Source organism: Lutjanus erythropterus, chromosome 3 (genome assembly GCF_056507025.1).
Source record: "Lutjanus erythropterus isolate fLutEry1 chromosome 3, fLutEry1.hap2, whole genome shotgun sequence".
Classification (NCBI taxonomy): Eukaryota; Metazoa; Chordata; class Actinopteri; order Lutjaniformes; family Lutjanidae; genus Lutjanus; species Lutjanus erythropterus.
The window spans coordinates 1230164-1252417 of NC_139319.1; the positions used below are offsets into that span (position 1 = coordinate 1230164).

Here is a 22254-nt window from a genome sequence, read left to right on the forward strand (position 1 = left end):
TTGTATTTGATGGACTTTGGATTTGTTTTTTGGACTTTTGTTCCTCATTTGAACTGTTTCTGCTTCGCTCCATCTGCATTTTTGGGTCCACCATCTTGTTTAGTTTTGACACACCGTGACGGTACGGTCAACACAAACAAAACACAGGGACGAAAGAGGCAAGGAACTAATCAGACACAGGTGGAGCTAATGCTAATCAAACAAGGTGGGAAAAGGACAAAGACAGGAAGTAAAGACACGACACATGAGGGTGGACCAGGGCTACAAAATAAAACTGCTGTATACTGCTGTATAATATATATATATAATTTTAAATTTTGCACTTTATTAAATGAATAATTGGAGTCATTATACAATCATTTGCTCATGACACTGAGCAGCAGTTGGACCTTGAAGAACACATTTTGTTTGGAGTGTACTGCCAGTCTACTGTCAGTATTTTTGACCTGTGCTACACATGTAAAGGTTTGAAGGACAATTTCAGGTTTTTTTTAAAATCCTGTTTCTTATTTTAGTTGTTTTGTTTCACACTGAATGAATGAATGCACTGGAAATGCCTTTTCAAAGGTCGACTGACTTCAAAACTGATTCAAGTCCAACAGGAACGGTCGTGTTTAGAAGGAAACCACTGAACTCTTGTGAGACTTGTTTCGGGAAGAATCATGGTTTGGTTTAAAATGATATTTCTCGCAGGTCTGGGGTTTCCTTCTAGACATGATGAAGAACAAAGAACCAGAAACCAAGGAAACTACAAAAGAACTGCACCTCTTTTAGCTTCATTGCTGGGAAACACTAAGTTTATGGAGGACAGTTTCACATTAGTTTTGTTGTTGTGACAATCATGATCTTTGGGAATAAAGTCCAAAACAGCAAAAATGACACACAAAAGTAAAAAAAAAAATCACATAGTTCAGAACTTCAGACTCAAAGTTCATGATGTGTGAACAGACTCGAGCATCACGACTTCCTCCACCAACCAACAGAACACTGGATGTAACGCCGCAGAATAAAAGATGTGATTGTGTATTCTGGACTTGGATCAGGACAAAAAAAAAGAAGCTCCAGCTGCATCGTGTCGTGTTTAAGTCAGCTCCGGACTCGACAGCTCTGATCCGTGAGTATCCCCTCTAGTAGCGGCGTGAGTTATTTACAAAAAAAATCACAGACGTTTTTCAGTCAGAGGTGTATATTCACTGTGTTTTTGTTGTAATTACAGTACAGTGCTGTTTTCAGTCATTTGACAGTCAGAGGTGCATGTCGTTACAAACAGGAGATCTCATGCAAAGAGTGGCGACAGTCGGTAAACAGTCTTTTGGTACGACATACCGTCATTAATGCTGTGGATTGTATTTTTTTAAACTCAGCGTGGTGTCGTCAGCAGAATAAGCACACTCAAAGCTTCCTACCGCCTGTTTTGAACCGAAGGTGGCACTGCGTTTGTGGTGACGCGGGACAAAACATTAACATGTATCAGTGACAATCTTGGACGGTAGGTGAATCACTTTGCAGGCGTGCAAAATAAAGTTCAGAGTTAGCAGCTAGTCCACTTCATACATTCTCTAAGTGGTTATAGTGTAACGCTATGCTAAATATAAAACGAACAGGACGTCCTGAACTCAGCGTGAAGCAGCATGAAAACAAACTGGGGTTGTCCCCACCCCCCCATCAGACCGGAGCAGAGACGAGCCTCAGCTCAGACGGACGCCTCCTGCTCAGGCTGAGCGAATGTGAACGCCTGAAGCTTAATGAAACAGCGAGTGGTGCATATTTAGTTAATGTAGCCCTTTAACACACTGAGAAAGCAACTGTTTGGCTTTCACTGCACAAAATGGCCGCCCAAGCTGGTCTCGTCTAGCCAGATGTTGGACGTGTGCTCCGACACGAGTCTGGACATGTTCAGGAGACTCTGCTGTTCCAGTGACATTCAAAGTAACGAATAACAGAGCGCCGCTTTGGTAAGACGTCTGCGGCGACTTGAAACAACTCAACACACAACCAATCCAACGGCTCATTGTTCTGACAGGAACAATCCACAAACTCCATCACAAATGATTTTCTACTGAAACCCTCTAACTCTCAGGATGGAACTGATTTAAAGACAAAACGCTGCGTTCAAATTAGAAAATGTATAACTATGGATGAACTGGAGAAAACCAGTAAAACCAGTTGTATGTCTTATAAAGATTTTCTGCTGCGATATGAGAGAATGTAAAGCCAGTATTTTACTTTCTGTGTCTGTGAGTCAAGTTTCATCATCAGAAGGTGTGCACTCTAAAAACTACCATCATTTCATTAAATGCATGATTACAAGATAAAAAAAATCATATTTACTGATTTAGGTAAACTTGTTAAGGTTCAAATGTTATTTTGATGTATTTTGTGGACATAATAATGTTAGCAGTTACAATTAATTTCAACATAAAAATTTTGTGTTAATTTATTTGACATAAATTTTAAGTTGTAGTAACTTAATGAAATTGGCTTGGTCAGTTTGTTTGGGGCAATTTACTTGTGTGTTTTGTCAAGATTTAAATGTCATGTTTAAAAAACTGGAGTTACTGGCTTAACAATGTTGCTGTTGAATTAATTAATTCCTTAAAGGGACAGTTCACCCCAAAATCAAAAATACATGCTTTTCCTCTGGCTGGCTGCTGTTTATTCATCTTGTAACCGAGTCATAATTTTCTGGACAGAGAAATTGCTGTTGAGTTTTTCAAATGTATTTTTTTTCTTTGAGCAGTCGACCCAAATCCCAAATCCTCTCTTGTTTGTCCACAAAATTAACTGTTAGTCTACAGTAACAGTCATGACCTAAAGAACAAGAACATGGACTCAAGTGGCCAAAATGAGTTTTCTCAGGACGGTGGCTGGCATCTCCCTTGGGGACCGGGTGAGAAGCTCAATCATCCATGAGGAACTCGGAGTAGAGCCACTGCTCCTTTGCACAGAAAGGAGCCAGTTGAGGTGGTTTGGGCATCTCATAAGGATGCCACCTGGTCACCTCCCTAGGGAGGTGTTCCAAGCACGTCCAGCTGGGAGGACTAGGTGGAAGGATCGTCCACCCTGGCCTGGGAACATCTCGGGATCCTCCAGTCAGAGCTGGCTAATGTGGAACTGTTACCTCCACAACCCGACTTCAGATGAGCGGTTGAAGATGGATGGATGGATGAGTTTGGGGTGAACTATCCCTTTACAGTTTACAGTTGTTCATTTAAAAAGTTGTGCTCTTTATAAAACTTAGAAATACCTTCTAAATAATGTGGAAAACTAGTTAGATGATATTTATTTTATGATGCAGTTTGCTGGTTGAACATGATTTCATTGGAAGCTGTCATAACTTAAAAAGATGCAAAACATCTGTTCTGTACGCGTCGGCTCATCCTGTAGACCACGCATCTGCATCAGCTCTTAGGAAACAAGACATTTGTGGAGTTGAAGTTGAATCACTTCAACTTCTGGAGCAATGTTGGGATTTATGGATCAAAATATAAACTTCTCTGACAAATCAGCTTTTCCACCATCAGAGATTTTAATATTGATTCTCATCACTGGATGTTTATTGATTTGATGGTGTTTCCTCCTGACTTTTAGCCCAGGAACCAGACGAATCTCCAATCCATCAGGATCCATCCTCCTTCTGTTCAGACAGGACTCCACCTGCCTTGGATCCAATCACAACCATTTATTTAATATGGGGCAGGTTGGTTGTAGGTCTGTCTAACTGCATCCAGTCAGCAGGACTGTTCATCAACGCCTCAGGCTCCCGAATCTCAGGTCAAACTGTCAAACTGCCAATCAATTATGGATCAAGATTTTGTTACTGCTTTTTCTATTTGTGCCTCCAGTGTTTTCAGAAACATATGAAGCGTACTGTTTAGCTGTAATACGAGAAAGATTGGGATCAGGCGACTGCCATTTAGTCTCCTAGCGCTGCTCTGTCACGTTTTGTTGTTCTGATTGGTTGCAGGTTGGGTTTGGGTGGTATGAAGGTGTTACAATATACCAGGGTGTTAAGAAATCCTGGCACATGATTTTCAATGCCCTCACAGACGCTCAACAGACGCTCCTCTTTCTATTGAACTGATACAGAGATGCTGTATTAAGATGCTGTGTTGTAGTGAGCAGCTCTCACCACCAGAGGTCAGTCTCTCTACTGGTGGACAAGACAGCAGCTGAGAAACATGATGTCTGGGGGATAATGTTACAGGACTAACTGGTAAAAAAGAGAAATGTCTCTGCTCCTGTTTGGGATTTAGTCCTGATGATAGAGGTAAGCCAGGAAACACTGTGGACTGCTGATTGGTCAGAGGAGTGTATCGTAGTGAGCCAGTGTGAGACAGGGTGACAGTCTGTGGTGTCAGAGTGTGTGTTGTTTCCCAGCTGTGGGATCAGTTCATGGAGCATGGTCTGCAGTGGACTGAAGTTAAACCGTTTCACACAAACACTATCATAATACCATATACCTCACTAACATGCCAGAAGGGCATGAAGAACAGAAACCTCCTGCAGGTTTATCTTATTGTGTCCAGATGTTCCAGACTAATTCACATTTAGGAGTCAGTCCGCTGATCCCAGGCCACCTGGGCCAATGTTGGATGTCATTTGCTCACACTCTCCTACCAACTAAACCACCAAAATATAACTTCTGACAATTCTACCATTTTCAGCCATTTTCAAAATGGAGACACGGTAACATACTTTTACCAAAACCAACAGATAACACAACAGTCCAACTTGTTTCTAGTTCAACACATCACTGAAACGGACTATATTTACTATGCATGCCCTGACAACACAACAGTTACTGACTGTAATGTTAGTCTGTCTCATTGCTTGTGAAATGGAGGAAATGACGCACAGCGCCATGAAATAAGAGACCCGTCGCCCTGCTGTACTGGAGCCACTGTGGGGTCATAGTGGTGGTTCTTGTTTATTTCATCCCATTAATTTTTATTCCTGTTCATCGTTTCTTACAGTTCTAAAGTTTTCCTTCCTTCCAGGCAGCCATTTTTTTTCTGTTTTATTAATATGGCACCAAATCCTAACAGTTATCTCAGCAGAGCAGGTGGAGACTGTAGTCTTTATTAGATTATTTATCCAAGAGTTCTGTGAAAATGTTTTCTTGTTATTGGTACTGTTAATTTGGTATGAAAGGCCTCGTGCCATTCATTTTAATTTTAGTATTTTATTTTTACTATCAAAGAAACCCCAGAAAAAACTGGTGGAGCAAAATGTGTAGTGAAAGTGTAATTAAGCATAGTGATCAGCGGGGTGGGGGGGGGGGTGTAACTGAAACTCCACAGGCTACACTGTTCTAGGCCACAGAAATAATAGTGGAAAATCTATTTTAATGAAATGTTCTCTAATAAATGGTGTCAAATTCCTGGATTTGTGAAATAGGGAGGAGCCTCAGAAAATTACTGAACACGCAGGTCCAAAATGGGAAGAACCTCATTGGCTATAGGAGGAGGCTCCTGGAGAATTGTTGTACTTACACTTGAACTACAGTAAACTTTTTATCACACTGAACTAGGGCTGCAACAGATCACAAACTTTACAGTTCAGATTTTATCATCCTCATTTTTCGAATCTGCAAATAAGAAAAAAGAGGTGTGATTAGGATTAAATTATTTAAAAAGTGCACTTGGCTTTGATCTCTCTCTGCTTGTAGTTATTAACATAGTAATGTAATAATAATAATAATAATAATTATAATTATAATATATATGTACACACCATAATAACAATAATAATAATAATAATACTATTCCATATATTTTTAATATACTGTACTCTACTATATTATACAGTACTGTAGTATGTACATACTATAGTACAAATAATATATAATTATATACTGTACAGTACAATACACAACCACACTCTGCAGTCTGGTTCATTGTCCCGCCCACGGCACTGTCTGATTGGTTAGAAGTCATGAGTAACAGCCAACCAACACAGACGGACACAGAGCTGACTGTTCCTTACGGAACACGGGACAACTGTGATCCGTTGCACCTCTAAACTGAACTCCACTGGAACCTGTGTGTTCAGGAACGAGAACTGAGGAAAAACAGGCAGAAGCATCGAGCGGATGAAATGTCTACGATGGGCAGCCACCTGCTGCAGAACCGAGACTGAAGATTTAATGCTGATGATATATCGTCATTAATATAAACCTTTCTGGCATTTCAGAGCAGAATTCAACACTCTCACTGGTGGTGAGTTCAAGGACGCTTCAAAGTTGATTTCATAAACATGAACTGAAACCAACGGCTCCCTGGAAGAAAGAGAAGCACTCAAAGAATTAATGGTATGATTTGAATGTAAACCACCATTTAAATAAGTCTCTTTTTTTGTTACAACATCCCACATTCCAGTTATTGCATCCATGTTTTGCATCCATACAGTGAGACCCCCGGCCCGGCCTGACGCCCCTCCGCGGTCCGCTCAGTGATAAAGTGCAACAGTGAAGTCCAGCGAGCGGTCAGAAAATAGTTATGGAAGAGGAAGCACGATGGAAATAAGACGGTGACCCAAACACATGACGAGACGTCAGGAGCCAGAGACCGCTGCAGGATGAAGTCACACTCACTGAAGACTCACCAAACCCTCAGCAGCACGGCAGCCTGAACCCATCTGACAACGCCAAATCCTTCTGACTGCATCTCTAACTGACAGTCCTGATGAAGGACACCGCATCGACCTCGTCCTCTGGAAGACCTGATTTACCTCACACACCACAGCCGAACGTCCAGTGATGCACATTAAATCTGCACAACCACCTTCTGTAACTGACCGGCTGTGGATCCTGACAATCGTTACCTTGAGATTATGACTTAATCACCTCCAGACCTCAAACAGCAACGCGACTTGTCAGTCGCCTTCCTGTTTTTGTTTTCAGCTTGAGAGGAACGACGAAATGGACAGAACAGGAAGTACAGAATCCTTTTATCATGATAAGGACACGTGTAAGTCCTGATCAATACTAAACTGTTTTGTGGAAACCACAGATAACCTGATCAGATAACCTGATCATTCAATCCTGATCACAGGATTAAGGATACAGGATTTTGATGATCAGAAGTTTTTAAAAAAAAAAAAAAATTCTGACTTCAGCTTCAGTGAATATTTTAAATGTGAATATTTTCTGGTTTCTTTACTCCTCTCTGACAGTAAACTGAATATTTTTGAATTGTGGACAAAATGAGACATTTAAAGACGTCATCTTGGGACTCTGATCAACATTTTTCACCAGTTTCTGTCATTTTATGGACCAAACAACTTATCAGTTAATAGGAAAAATGATCAGCAGATTGATCAAAACAATCGTGAGAGGAAAGACTGGAGACTGGAAATGGAACGTCTCCAAGTCCAAATTCTCTGATTTCACCTATTGTGAAAGTAATGCGATTACATTTTCCAGCATAAAGTCCGTGTTGGTGTTGATGATGAGAGATTTTGTTCACTGAGCCACTTCACATAAAACTAAACTCTGACAAACTGTGACTTTCTTGATTTGTATAATTATCTTTTAAACTGACAAACATCGTGTGTCTGACTGGTGACACAGTTCAAACAGGATCAACAAATAATCTGTCTGTCGCCAGACGGTCATATTTTAAAGGTCGGGGCGTGACTTTGCCTCTTTTTGACCAATAGCTGTCAAGATATTTCACTCAGAACCACAAATGTCAACCTCATGGTGGCGCTACAGGAGCGATCACGACCAGCCAGATCAGATGGATTCGTCCTCTGTGGATCCAGCAGGAGGTAAGACATTTGAGTCTGGACCAAAATGGTGGACAGAGCGACAGACATGTTTGGATGAGGAGGAAATGAAGTCATAATCTCCAGAGAAACGTCACAGCTGAAACAATCACACGACAAACTGACGCCACTTCATTCTTTACAAACCGCAGCCAATGAAACTGTACGACGTCTCTCCTCCCATGATGCTCTACGTCACATTTGACAGCTCGACTCCTCATACACACTCAGAGCTCCGCCTCCACTCGAGCTCCCCGACCAATCATAAACATTTCAGCTAAAGAGTCACACTGAACACGGGGCACTTTGAACGCAAAGAGACGTCTCTGAGCGCCGCTGTCCCGTCACATGGCGGCCCCTAACAGCAAAATACAACAGAGTTTTTATTTCAAATGAAACATTCCAGGAAATAAATTAAAATGAGAAAATAAAATTAGCAATTGCTACATTCAGCAAAAAAAAAGGTCAGGTTCTGTTTTATTTTCTTTTGTTTGTTAATTTGTTTTGCAAAAATGTCTTTTCTGTGTTCATGTCTTCGGTTTGTTTATTGTCATTTTGTTTTCTTTCTGGTCGCAGTGTTTTTGTTCTTTTTTATGTTTTGTGAAATATTTGTATAAAATTAATATTGTGATGTTTTTTATTTTGTTTTCTGCCACATTGTCACATTTCAGAGCTGTGAAATGTGATTTGGTGACATGTTTCAGGGTTTTGTGGTTTTATGAAATGTCATTGTGTCAGCTGTTTTTCTCTAAAATGTTGTTGTGTTTTTTTTTGTGTGTGTGTGTGTGTGTGTGTGAAATATTTGCACTTCAGGGCCACCGTACTTCCACCCAGAGACCCTACAGCACAGTAACAGTTTTTGTCATAAAGGCTTTGATTAGCGATCAAAGTGACGGATCAGTTGTCACACCTTCAGGGAACCTTTTCACAGAGAAAACTCACACTCCTCTCGTCACACACAACATTTAATGAAGCGAGCGAGACGTCCAGATCACTGGTTTTGTGTCGGTGAAGACGCGTTGGGAAGCGGTGTCGGTGTATTGCTCGGTGGACGGGGTGATCGGAAGGGAAACGCCGACTCCAAAGTCTCGGTGCAAAAAACTTGGATCGCCGGGACGACCTGCATTCCTCGACGATCGCTCCTTCACTTCCGCAGGAAAAAGAACGAAAATAAAATAAATGCACAGACGCTGTAAAGCTTAACAGTCTGTTAGCAGCCTCGCTCTGTTCCATGTTCCTCTTCTTCACAGAAACAAGAAGGAAATGTTCAGTTTCTCATCCTTTCCTCCAGTTTGCCAGGTCTGTGGCGTGTGCAACGTAAGGTTTGCAGAGAGGCTTCGTAGAGTTTATTGCATGGAAAATATTTCCCGTCGTACTTCCTTGTCTTTTCTCCTCTTCTTCTTCTCTGTCTGTCCCTCTGCTCCGTTGGGAGAGCTACGTGAGTGTGTGTGTGTGTGTGTGTGTGTGTGTGTGTGTGTGTGTGTGTGTGTGTGTGTCTGTAATATGGCTTGCTGTGGTTATTATCTGGCTCTCAGGTTCATATATGTGGAAATTCATGTGTGTGTTTGCAAACGCAGAGCCGGCCTGAAGCAAACTGAGCCACTAGGGGGCGCAAACCAGCAAATTACACATATGAAATCAACTCTTAGTTAACTTTTTTTTTTTTTTTTTTATTGCTGCATTGGTATTTAAAGAAGCAGTGTCCTCCCAGCTCACTACTGATGTTTTCAAACTGAATGATTTTAGGATTTACAGGCTCAAAATTAGAGCGTGTTTCTTTATTTAAAGTTCCCATGAAGTCAAAATCAATGTTCATGTGTGTTAATCACATATGTGTTGTGATATACGTCACATATACACCAGTAACCTGCCCAACAATGACAAAAAAAGTTGTTTTGTAGGTCATAAAAAGGTCAAAATGTTTTGGACAGAATTGTTCCTATACAGGTGCTTTGTAAATAATTTGCTTTCTTGTAGTTAATTTCAGGTATTTTTCATTCATGGCAACATTTGGAAAACAATTCTAAATCTTTACTGAACTCCCATGATTCTTTGCCCTGTGGTAACCCTTGGAGGGTGCATACTAATAACTTCATTCACCGATTTGGTTGAAACTGGATCAGGTTTTATGGAGAAAATATTTTATTGTTTCCCCTCTGATGTCAGCTTCAACACTCACTGGTTTAATTACTTTCCTCATGGACAGATAGCTTTAGCAGCTTAACTTTGCTATAGCAGCTAACTGTGACTGTTAGCTGCGGTTAGCGGGCGACAGAACTGGGCTCAGCAGTGAATAAGACCAGCGTCCAGGACAAACACAGCCTCTGAGACCGACAGAGAATCCAGGACTGAGCTGGTTTATGAAGTTTCCTCATGGACAGATAGTTTTAGCAGCTTACTTGTTGCTAAAGCAGCTAACTGTGACTGTTGGTTGCAGTTAGCGGGCGACAGAACAGTTAAGAACAGGGAATACAGTACTGAGGTGGTTTATAGAATTTCCTGATGGACAGATAGATTTACTTGTTGCTGAAGTAACTTAACTAACTGCTGTTAGCTCAGCCAAACCCAGCAAGAAAACCACTTCGGCACAGTAACCTGTTCCTCGTAGTCAGGCTGTCCTCCGTTGGTCTCTGAGGCTGTTTGGTCGGTCCAGGAAGAGTCAGCTGATAGGACGGCTTTAGCTGCACGGGTGTAACGCACAGCGCTGTGAAGGCCTGGCAATGTGTGTGACACGCCCCCCCCCCCCATCTGCATGTTTTTACAGGAAACGTGACCAATGAGCTGCAATAACCCTGCAGCTGTTTCATGGGAACTTTAAAAAGCATCACTTTGTCTCGATTATTGACATTTTATTGAGGTTAAATCAAATAAATTTCAAAGATTTACAAATTAATCAATAATGAAACAATTGTTAATTGCTGACCTTAATTTATTAAAGCTCCTCTGGAGGTGACACAGCGTGTCCCAGGGAGGGGGCCGAGTTCTGCCCTGGCCCTTGAAAATGCTTTGACCAGCTCTGCATACATGTGTGGATGGATACTTTTGTGTGTGTGTGTGTGTGTGTGTGTGTGTGTGTGTGTGTGTGTGTGTGTGTACGCGCGCTCTGAGTCCGTCTCTCAGTCCTCTCAGCTGCTGTTCTTGTTCATCAGCTTGGCTAACATCTGCTGCAGCTGCGTCCTCGACACGCTCAGGACGTGTCTGCTCCGTGGGCTGCCGGGGGTCGGCAAGGTGCCGCCGCCGTGCCGCCGCCGGGCCGAGGCGTTGGCGGCGGTGATGTGGGCGGGGCTGCTCTCGGCCGAGCGGCTCCTCTGGATGAAGCTGCCTCCTCCGTGGGGATACTGCTCCGTCTCCAGCGTGGAGGAGGAGAAGACGTAGGAGGCCAGCCTCCTCAGCTGATTGGGCCGCGGTTGGTGCCTGTCCTCTTCCAACTGCAAACAGACCAATCAGAGAGAGGGAGGGAGGGGAGGTTAGCGAGCGGAAGCCGACTCTTTAGAACAATCAATGCTTTAATAAATGTTCTCCTACGGCTATGTCCCAACACTCTGAATGGACTTCCTGCCCTCGTCTCCGTCCCCTCCCTGACCGGACGTTAGACAGGAGAGAGCTGATTGGTGCTCTCGCGCATCTAAAGCCTTCAGCTGATTGGTCAAAGGTTGCGAGGGGAGGAGCTTGGGGAGAGAAGCTGAGGGAGTGTTGGTGTAAATCTGGCACTCTGTCTACAGTTACAGCTAACAGGATCTACAGTAGTTAGAGGCTAAAAAAACTTAACAGGACAGTTGAGCCAATCGGCCGTTAGCTGTGTGGGTTGCCAGATTGGTCAGACTAGCATCCCTCTAGCTGGAAAAATGGTGATGGAAATATTTTCGCCCACAAAGAAGCACTTTAAAAGGACACAAAGTCACCAGCACGAACACTGCACATACTGTATCTCACTAGTCTACAACAGTCTGAGCCTGGACACTCTGAGCTTCTGACTTCTGAAGGAAAAATGACCACTGGAGATGCAAAAAGAAACAGGGAACACAAAAGAGAGATGGAGTCATCAAGCACACAAAACACAGACACACGACGGAGGAAAAAAAGGGAGGAAATATGTCTGAACAGAAGGAAAGGGAGGAGGAGGAGGAGGAGGAACAGAAACTGAGTGAGAGAACAGAGGTAAAGGACTATTCCTAAACTGTGCTTACCCCGAAACATCACTTTATTTCTTCTTGTGTTGTCCCAATGGCACCCTCGCTCTTTTCTCTGTCTCCTCAGGTGAGTCAAACTCGACATACTGTGTACTTTTAAAGCGATAGGTTGGGGGCAAAGGCATCAGTAGTTATGTGGAGGGAGGAGAGGGTGGGGGGAGGGGGGAGAATTGGAGAGGAGTAAAAAAGAGAATGGCAGTCCTCCTCGCTGGGCTGGCGGCGGAGAGCTCGCTCTGAGTCTAGCGGTGACAATCGGCACGGAAGGTAAAAAAAAAAGAAGCTAAAATATCGCAAAGAGCGGATGTGTGCGCACGTTTCAGCACGATGAGACAAGATAAGACGATGCAGAGATAGCAGTGATGGTGTGACAACGTCCAGCCTGTAAACAGCAGCCACCACCGAGAAGTGTGTGTGTGGAGGACCAAACCTGACGGATCAGTGGATAAATTAATGAGTGCATGAGGAAATCAAATGGTCACATAAACTGAACAAAAAGGGACAAAGAAAAAGAATCCAGAAATCACCACACCCATGAAGAAAATCCTGCTGAAGGAAAATGAAAATAAAATGTAAAATAAATGTTAAATTCAATGATTCCACCTTCACTTTCATCACATCAGTTGTGTGTATTCAGACTGTCCAGAGGTTTAATCCTAATCTGACCCCTGACCTTTCCTCTAACGCCTCCGTCTCTAACGTCATGAAGCGTCCTGATCTCCACAGGAAGAACCTTTTTTACTGAGGAATAAGTGAGAACAGAAGCCCTGAGAGGCAAATGAGAAATAAAAAGCTCACTTTTCTAAGTCTGATCTAAATTGTTTTGTCTCCTGTGTTTTAAGATTAAAGAGCAGGTAGTGTCACACAGCCAGACGTCTCAGCGTCTCACATGGACAATCTGCTATAGAGGTAAAAACACCCCGCCTTGTGTGCATTTCTTTAAACCAATCACAAATGTCTTGGGCGGAGCTAAGCCCAGGATGCAGCGATGGTGAAAAATAGCTTCAAGGGTGTGGAACATTTGCACGTCAGGAGGTGAGCTCTGACATTAAAATGATCACATCGCTGCAAAAGAAAAGCTAACAGCTGTTAGCTTGTGTATGTTAGCGTCCCAGGTACTAATTTGCCATTTTCAGCTTGTAGGTTGCAACTAGGAGGTTGTTCTCTTGCAGGTCCTGCAACCGGCTGCAGGACTTGTGTGCATCGAGTGAGTCAGACTAAAGAGCAGGAGACTCTGGAGGCACTGCAGCCTCTTGTGGCCAAAATGAGTATTACAACAATAAGCACTTAAAGATCCTGATGAAAATGTTTTAAAAACTCACCTTCCAAAACTTTTTTCTCAGCTGTTAAAGGACCAGTGTGCAGGATTTAGTGGCATCTAGTGGTTGCAGATTGTAATTACAAATACTCAAATTACTGTAATTAAGTACTTTTTAGGGGGGATACTTGTATTTTTATGAGTAGACTTTCAAGTCTCATACTTCAGTATTTATTTGACTATAGAATCTACTTAGTTACTTTTCATCTAATTGCTTGAAGCTATCATGTGTTCCAACCTCCATCAAGCTGCTGACCACCTGAACTCAATGCAACAGAGCAACGTGCAATAAATACACAAGCACTTTAGCACTCGTTTGCATTTTTATTTGTTTTAGTTTTTGGTTATTTAACATGTTAAAATAACTATGGTGTGATTTTTTTTGCAGGAATCTGAACCAAATCTGTAGAATCTGGTGTGCAGGACAGGACGTCTCTGTCTCACCACATTCATTCATTTAAAAGTTTAAAGACACATTTTGCCTTTAACAAATTTTGAACCTTCTGTGATTTGGAAATATTGCGATTTTGATAGAAGTTCGATTAACACTGCAGTACTTGTGAAATGCATGTTTAGGATGTTTTATGTGAAGCAGCTGTCCAGCTTTGTGTCAAATGTTTATATTTCTGTGATATTTTTGTCTTATTTTATGTGAAGCGACAGACTGTAGCGCTGCGAGACAAACTTCCCTTTGCAAACAATATAGTTGACTCTAATTCTAACTCTCTAAAGGGACAGTTCACCCCAAAATCAAAAATGCACATTTTTCCTCTGGCCTGCAGTGCTCTTTAACCACTTCTCTCTACAAAACTCTCTCTACTCTCGACAAAACTCAACTTGTGGAGCTCGAAGCACCAAAAAATACCTTTGAAAACAGCAACATCTCTTTCCAAAAATCCTGACTCCGTTACTCAAAATAATCCACAGATGTAAGCAGTTTCATGCAGTTTTAGTTGGCTGTATACACCCGGGTGCAAATAGCATCTGCCATATTATATTCCATTTCTGCCATATTCTGCCAATAAATCCTGCTAGATTTTACACACTGGACCTTTAAGTCATAAACACAGGAGAGAAAATAATTTAGATCAGACTTTTTTCCCCCTCACTTTCCTCTCAGGACTCATAGAACTCCAAAAACAGATGGATCTAATGAATATGATGCATAAATAAAAATAAGATGAATCGTCGGGGTATTGTTTGTTGTAATTGTGGCTGCAGCCTCTAGGGGGCGCTGGCAGCACTTTAAACTGTTTAATCTATTCACTGATTTTCTTTCTAGTTATTCATGTTTGGTCCTCCACAACACGGAGCTCATGGATGCTGCTTGGTTTGCTTTAGAGAGTATTTGTCAAATCTTTTGTTATTTAGTGCTAATTATTATTTAGTTTTGTATTTAGGTCGTTTATGTTTTCAGAATTTAACCTTAAAAATGTTGTTTTAATATCTATAGCTATCAGGAACAGTAAATCTTTAATGTATAGAGTCCCAGAAGATAATATCACATGATATTATTCATATTATTATCACTCTATCATTTTAGATTTTCATATAAATCTGCCAAAACACACTTTAATTGTTTGAGAGTCGTGTTCTCAGTCATCAGATGAACTGTGACTTTCAGCTCACAGCAGACAAACACGTGACGTCCAGGTGTTCCAGCTGTGTTTAATGATGGTCCAGTGTTTGTCTGGATAAATTCATGTTTGCAGTCGTACATTCATCAAAGTGTCTCGTCTTGTTTTACAGCAAACAGTCAGACGACAGAGAGACTCACAAACATCACAGTCCACACTTTCATGCCAAGAAATACCAAATATAATAAATACTAAGGTTTGCTGGAGAGTTATCTGACTAATGGATTCATTTTTTTCATACTGCTCAAACTCTGGTAAACTTTATATTTTTAGACAAATTCATTCAATAATATTTCTATCAGATGTGTCTCAGCCAAAACATGTCGACTCTGTCGTCCTCCTAAATCAGATCAATAAGAATTATGGTTTAAAAATGTGTATTTTGATTAACATTAAGAGACTCTGAGACACTTTAGAAAATAAAATGTCTGCTCACTACGACGACGCTGTGAAATGAAACCATGGAACATTTTGTCGACTCTGTAAGAACATCTCTGTCTGCGTTTAATGTCGACCTCAGGTCGTGTTTTAATATAAAAATCTGCACAAAGTAACAAATTGTGTCTGATATGTTTGGGGTTCTTTTGCAAAATAAGTTCCAACACCCTGCTATAATGTCTTACATATACATCTACATCATGTCTTTATTTAGTATTCAATGGTTTATGAATATGCAGTTAGGCCCTGCCCTCTCCACCATGCCCCTCCCCCTCAGCAGCTGCTCCAGACTTTCCCTCTGTTTTGCAAGCTAATTATGCTAACTAGCTACATCTGGTTTCTCCTGTAGGCTGAACACCATCACTAATGACATGTATAGCTCCGCCCCCTCAATTAACGCGATTGGTTCCTTAGGTTTATGACATCACATCCCAGCCTGACTGAATCTGTTTTTTTTTCCTGCAGTTTCAAAGCAAGAAACGCTCAGATATGATGTTAGCTGCTTATTTCACTCCCGATACGTCTTGTAACACATGAAAAACACTACATGGACGAGTTAAAGTGAAAAACTGGACAGGGTTAATAAAGAATTTAACCACGATCAGGTGGTTTAACAGACAAAGGTTTGATCTTTTAAAATATATTTTCGAGCGTAACTGTAAAATTCAAAACACCCTAAAAATATAGTTTTGCAGCAGGTTGGTTTAATTAATTAGGTTCTGAATAAAAGCTTAAAAATAAAAGTAAAAAATAAAATAAAAGTTGATCATTAGCCTCGTCTGAACCACCACAAAGTCTGTCCCATAAAACGGAGACAAACATGAACGAAGCAGGTCAAGTGTGACTGTGACAGAAACACACATTTGTAGTTTGGTAACGAGGAACAAAGAGACCCTGCCTGAGAGACACTGAGCTGCAAAACAACAAACTGTGACCATCGAGCTGAAGCAACACGCCTGCAGAGTCAACACACACACGCACGCACGCACGCACGCACACACACACACACACACACACACACACACACACAGACGACGAAGAGTGGCTCTGAATCATCTCCGAGACGCACAAAGTGGAAGAAAACGATGCAGGTAGAATAAGAAAAATGTGCAGCCTGGAAGACGTCTGAATTAATATTATTGTTGCAGTTTAGTTATGATGCAAACATGAAATCTTTGTATTGACTTTAAAGGGGTAGTTCACCCAAAAATGAGAATTCAGTCATTATCTACTCACCCTCATGCCACCTGAAGGTCGGGTTTAATTTTTTAGTCCACAAAACACCGCTGGAGCTTCATAGGAAAACAGCGTTGCAGAATCTCCCAAACTTTAAAATTTTACTCCAAAATTTAGGAGAATGGTGACCAAAAAACAAAACAAAACAAACAAACAAAAAACCCTCACACAAAATGTCTCCAGACTACTCTTCTGCTGTGATCCACGTCTCCTGTTCATGTGTGTGTGCACACTGTCTGAACAGGGTGTGTGTTCGTGCTGCACAATTAATCACAATCACAAAAAACACTCACACACATTTTTTTTCTGTGAACATGAAAGTGGTGATGCAAAACTGATCACTTCCACTAATCATATCACATACTGGAATTTCAGTCAAAATAATGACTTTTTCACCAAACTGTGCAGCCCTAGTGTGTGTGGTGAGACAGTTGTTTTCAGTTGTTCCCTGTTTGAAAACTGGTCACCATCCACTTAAACTGACTGGAAGATTAAAGCTGACCTTCAATCAGCATGAAAATATGTAATGGTAATGACTGAATATTCATTTTTGAGTGAACTATTCCTTTAAGGGGACCATGTGGAACTCTTGACCACTAGCAGAGCAGTTTTTTTTTTCTGGGCGGGTCCCTGTTTTGTTTGTCTTGGTGACGTGATCAACGCCTGTTTCACACTTCAGAAAAAACCCACTAACATCTGGGTCACATGACCTCGTCTTTTATTCACAATAACAGTCCTCTGTTATTTTGTCATCTAAGTGCTTTTATTAAGAAGCAGTAAAATCAGGAAATGCTGCATTTCCTTCGGCAGGAACTGAATTCGACTCCTATCAGCTGAAACATGAGACGGTAAAATAAAGAAGGAACCTGAAAGAGTACAGAGACGAATTTCAAACCACAGAGATTCAGTTAGAAGCTACAGACGTCCTGAACACACAGACACTTTAAATACCTCTGTCTCTGAAACTCCAGTTATTAATACAGTTATTTATTCCACATATTTTAAATAACAGAAACTCATTTTGTTCACATTTACATTTATTTTCATCAAAAAGTAAGTGTTACTGTTCTCCGGAGGCTCAGACATGTTCTCCTTCTCCTCTCCAGGAGGGACGGGGAACCAGAGATCTGGAGTTTATTTGCTTTACATGACACTGTTCTAGGGCTGCAACGGATCGCAGTTGACCCGTGTCCGGTACGGATCGCCCTCTACGGTTCGGCACGCGTGTGATCCGCGGACCACATGTGAGCATCATAGTTTTACTGTCACTGTTACTTTTGTATAAGTTATAAAAGCTGAAATCTCAATGCAGAGCTGCAGTGAACAGACAGGATGCAGCTCATCTCTGTGAAGAGCGACTGATTTAAAAGTCGTCACGTCGCCTCGAGTGAAATCCAGACCATAACTTTTTTCACTGATGTAACTCTGCTATCACCATAGAAACAGATCATCAAACTGTGCTGTTGATTGAAACTTTGGTGATATCAGCTATCTTAACTTCTACACAGCTCCTCTCTGCTCACCGCTGCAGCTCTGTCTCACCCCGTCTGTCACACAGTGTGTCTGCTGATTGATTGATTGATTGATCAGGACTTCTAACCAATCAGATGTGCTGCTGTAGGCGGGACATTGAGCCAGACTACAGAGTGTAGTTGTTTATTATACTGTACAGTGTATAATTATCTAATATATGTATAGTATATACATAGTACAGCACTGTATAAGTTTGAAGTTTTTAATATTATTACCATTATCATTACTATTATCATTATTATTACATCACTATGGTGATAATTACAGACAGAAAAGATCAAAGACAAGTGCATTTTAAAATAATTTAACCCTAATCCCACCCCTTTTTTTCTTTTTTGCTGATCCGAAAAATGATCTGATCCGTGACTCAAACCCGTGATACGATCTGAACCGTGAGTTTTTTGATCCGTTGCAGCCCTACACTGTTCTGTTTTTTTTTTTCTTGCGTGAAAGCGCTATTCTTTCCCCCAAAAGGGGGCGTGGCCTCGACGTTTAATGATGCCGACCTGACCCTGATTGGCAGGCAGCAGCTCACGAGAACCAAACTGAGCTCCTACAAAAAGAACCTCTATTGTCAGACAAGAACGCCAGTGATGCAAAACCCTGAAGTCTGTTCAGGGACAACATGTCTTTATGTCCACACTTTTAGAAATAGAAGCGCTAACTAGAACCATACAGTGTTCTTCAGCTTGTCCCATAGGAGAACCCTTTTTGGTTCCTAGTAGAACCTTTTCAGAAAGTCTGACTTAAAACCCAACATCAAGTGTTACAACCAAAGCCATCTGTGAAAGGTTTCACCCAGAACCCCCAATGAGAGATTCTAAAGAGAACCCACCCAGAACACTCTCTGGAGGTTCCATCCAGAACTGTTCAACCTTCTAAGAGTGCTAACAACCCAGGGAGTGCTACAGAGATCCCTTTCATATTCCAGATGTTTTATCTTGAACCTACTCAGGCGGTTCTACCAAGAACCTTTTCATATTCTCAGGGTTTTATCTAGAGCACAGCCAGGGGTTCTACTAAGAACCATTTTATATTCCAAGAATTTTATCTAGAACATGCTCAAGGGATTCTACTGAGAACTTTTTATATTTCAACTATTTTATCTAGAACCCACCCAGGGGGTTCTACTGAGAACCTTTTTAGATGAACCTCAGCTCTTCAAGAAGAACCATTTAGAACCCCTATTTCTAAGTGTGTAACTTTTCCTCTCTATATTGTGTACACATGGAAACTGCATCATGTTGAAGCTCGGGGACAGATGACGGTTCTAGATGATAAATTATGGGTGACGTTCACACAAACTCCTGCATGAAACACAGACTCACTACACGTCCACCACACAGACGTCCACCACGCAGACGTCCGCCGCGCAGACGTCCGCCACGCAGACGTCCGCCACGCAGACGTCCACCACGCAGACGTCCACCCGCCTCAATGTCGGGATGGTGGACGTCTGCAGGATGGATGTTAATCTCTGGTTCACAGTAAAAACTCGACTCGTCCACCATCCTGACCAGACATCCACTCACACAGTCACCACAGCTGTGTGTGTGTGTGTGTGTGTGTGTGTGTGTGTGTGTGTGTGTGTGTGTGTAACACTGGGTGGCTCAAATGTGTCAGAGAACATGAGAGAACACAGCAGAACAACAGAAGATGAGAACATCATCAACATCGTGGCTGCAGACTGAATCAATCAGCCGCTGTTTCCCATTCACCCTTTCAGAATAAAACGATGGTCCAAAGCAAAACGTCATGAGAGCAAAAACAACAACGAGATGGAAACGACTTCAGCTCCGCCCCAACAAGACGGCAGCTCCGCCCACGCAGCCCCACGCTCACAAACTGGGTTCTCATGTGTCACAGGCAGTCGAGGAGGAATCGAACCATCAAGACCGAACCTGACGACAGGAACTGCATTTAGAACCGACCGAACGGAACCAAACAGAAACACGTCGGACAAACATCAAACTGTTAAAAAATAATAATTCAACATTCATCTTTTGTTTTCTCTTAGAAAAAAGATGATAAATAGAACCATATAGGGTTCTTAAGCTTGTCCCCATAGGATGGAAGTGTTTTAGAGGGTTCTACTTAGAACTCAACATAGAGGACCATCTGTGAATGGTTCGAAGTTGTACAGAGAATGGTTCCACCCAGAGCTCTGCCTGAGGGTTCTATCTAGAACCTTTCCAACTTCTAAAGGTGCTAACAAGAAACAACCCAGGGGGTTCTACTGAGAACTCTTTTTTACACTATTTAAAATACTGTAAATATCTATTTTTTTTAGCAACAACCAGCGCACAATTGTGACGATTGTCACTCAGTCATTCTAGAGTGACGTAAAAGTCACATTAAATGCGACATGACTGTTCAGACGGCGGCGCGTTGCAAAATATCAGACACGTATCCGATATAGTACCACCTCTGAAAGCGACCCAGGTCGGATTCAAACAAATCAGATTTCACGTGACCTGAGCTGTTCACACGGTCATGAAAAAATCAGATCTGGGTCACATGTAGGCAAAAAGATCGGATTTGTGTCGCATCATGTTTTTACGTAATTTTTAACTTGTTGTGTCATTTTCATCTAGTTAGGTCTTCTACGTTACTTAGGTCGTTTTTGTCTCGTTACATAGTTTCCGTCTCGATTTACCTTTTATATCAAGTATGTCTTGTTATTTCTTGTTGCGTCTTTTTATGCTCTTTGTCTTGTTACATTTTGATGTAATTTTTGTCTTGTTTCGTCACTTATCTTGTTTTTGTCCTGTTACATCTTTTATCTTGTTTCATTCTTGTTGTTGCATCATTTTCATCTAATTTTGTCTTTTATGTGATTTAAGTCGTTGTCTGGGTAGTTTACGTCTTGCTACACCTTTTACATCATTTTTGTCTTGTTACATCATCTTATGTCATTTTTTGACTTGCATTAAAACTAAAGTAATGAGCTTGTTTTGAAAATGTATTATACTTTAGGGGATAAAAGTAAAAATCTGCGGATCCTATCCTATCTATCTAGGATGCTAACAAGAAACATCCCAGGGCGTTCTACTGAGAACTCTTTCATACTCCAATGGTTTTATCCTGAACACACTGAGAGGGTTCTACAGAGAACTCTTTTGTTTCAAGAATTTCATCTAGAATGTACTCATGGGGTTCAACTGAGAACCCTTTTATGTTTCAAGGGTTTTATCTAAAACCCAATTGGGGGTTTCACCTGTAACGCTCTTTTCTGGGTTCTGTTGAGGTTCTTTTAACTCCCATGCTTTCTACAATTTGGAAGAAGTTTCCCAAAAAGTGTCCTTAATGGAACCCTTGGTCTTATCAAAGAACCCTTGATGAATTTTTTCTTTAAATAAGTTCTCCGTAAACAAATGGTTCTGGGTAGAACTTCAACCACTTTTGGAAGAACCCTTCGGAGAGATTCTTCTTCTTCTGTCATATTTCCAGCAGATCAGGTGCTTCAAAGAACCACAAGTCAAAAAAGTTCTACTCCGATTACAGCCTTCGGGGAATGTACGTTTACATACTTGCTTCGCTGACATGACAGCAGCAGCATCATACGCCTGCGAGTGACTGTGGACTTCTTCTATTAGCTTGTCTTCAAAACCTTCATCTTGGGAGTATAATCCAGGCTAAATGCTTACGATCGTCTCATGCTCAGTTTTTCTCAAAAACAGTGAGGTGTTCACATTTTACTGTCCGTTAGTGATGTTACACTACAGCTGTTACACATCAGGTTTAAATAGGAAACATTTGTCATGGCAACGACACTTAAAAAACTGACACGTAACGCACGAGGTTCTCCAGTCTGTCAGAGGATCTTTCGGCTGCTGGTGGTCAAACAGAACGACTGCATGTGACAGATGTTCAGCTGCAGGACGGTGCTGCCGTAAACCTGCAGACAAACTCCTGCGGGAGTCCGTCTGCACGTCTTCACCATGACATCATTAAAGGACAAATCCAGTCCACATGTTTTTGGCTCATTAGCTCCAAAGATTAATGGGACTGACTGATGTTTCATCTGGAGAATAAATTCACCAGAAGCAACCAAACTCTGTGCACTGATTGGGATCAAACCTCAGTACTTTCTGGGCACTAATCCTTCCATGTCTGAAGTACTTGTAGTATCTGT

General features: G+C 41.6%; 1 protein-coding gene across 2 annotated transcripts in view; it reads right to left on the reverse strand.

Moving 5' to 3' along the window:
- ttbk1a (tau tubulin kinase 1a) overlaps positions 1–22254 on the reverse strand; it is a 59901-nt gene that overhangs the window by 7178 nt on the left and 30469 nt on the right. The window lies entirely within an intron of this gene.